The sequence below is a fragment of the Hylaeus volcanicus genome, unplaced genomic scaffold, assembly GCF_026283585.1.
Source record: "Hylaeus volcanicus isolate JK05 unplaced genomic scaffold, UHH_iyHylVolc1.0_haploid 12142, whole genome shotgun sequence".
NCBI classification, from domain to species: domain Eukaryota; kingdom Metazoa; phylum Arthropoda; class Insecta; order Hymenoptera; family Colletidae; genus Hylaeus; species Hylaeus volcanicus.
Window position 1 is genome coordinate 221,412 of NW_026533107.1, and position 706 is coordinate 222,117.

Below are 706 nucleotides of genomic sequence, written 5' to 3' on the forward strand. Positions count from 1 at the left end.
GATAATCACAAATTGATTACGATTACACCGATAATCACAAATTGATTGCGATTGCAGTCATAATCGCAAATTTTTCTGCGATTAAGATCGTATTTTCAAGTGTTTTCAGCCATAGATATTTTTGGCTTCAAGATCAGATTTTTATTCTCTATATTTTTATTCCTTAAAGATAAGGAATTGCGAAAAAATGGATAGACGCTATTCTTCGTAGGAATTAGACACCAACAAAATATTCTGCTGTCTGTAGTTTGCAGTTTGCAGAGACTGATATTATAAGATACCAGGGTATTCTATCTTCCAATGGCATACTTCAAAATGTTTTGTTGAGATGTCCAAAGCGTATGACGAATGCAGTACCATCCACTATTCCCAATTCCCCGTTTTATTTCACAAAAACTGTGCTACTTCAGAGAAAAGATCCTGAAAAGCGTCAAGAAAAAAATAAGGAAATCATGAAAATTTAGTTGACAAATTTATTACTTCAGATTTGATCGGCAATTTTTCACATTTAGTTAACAATTATGAAGAAAAGCTTGTAATTTTGAACTTTTAAAATTTAATACACAAAGTGTATTTAATGACAACATGAAATTACAAGCTTTTGAAAAAGATAAGGAATTATTACATAATGATTTGAAATAGGTACTACATATTGATAAGAAATTAAATAGGTGGTCCCAACTTCAAAATACATATATTAAATAGA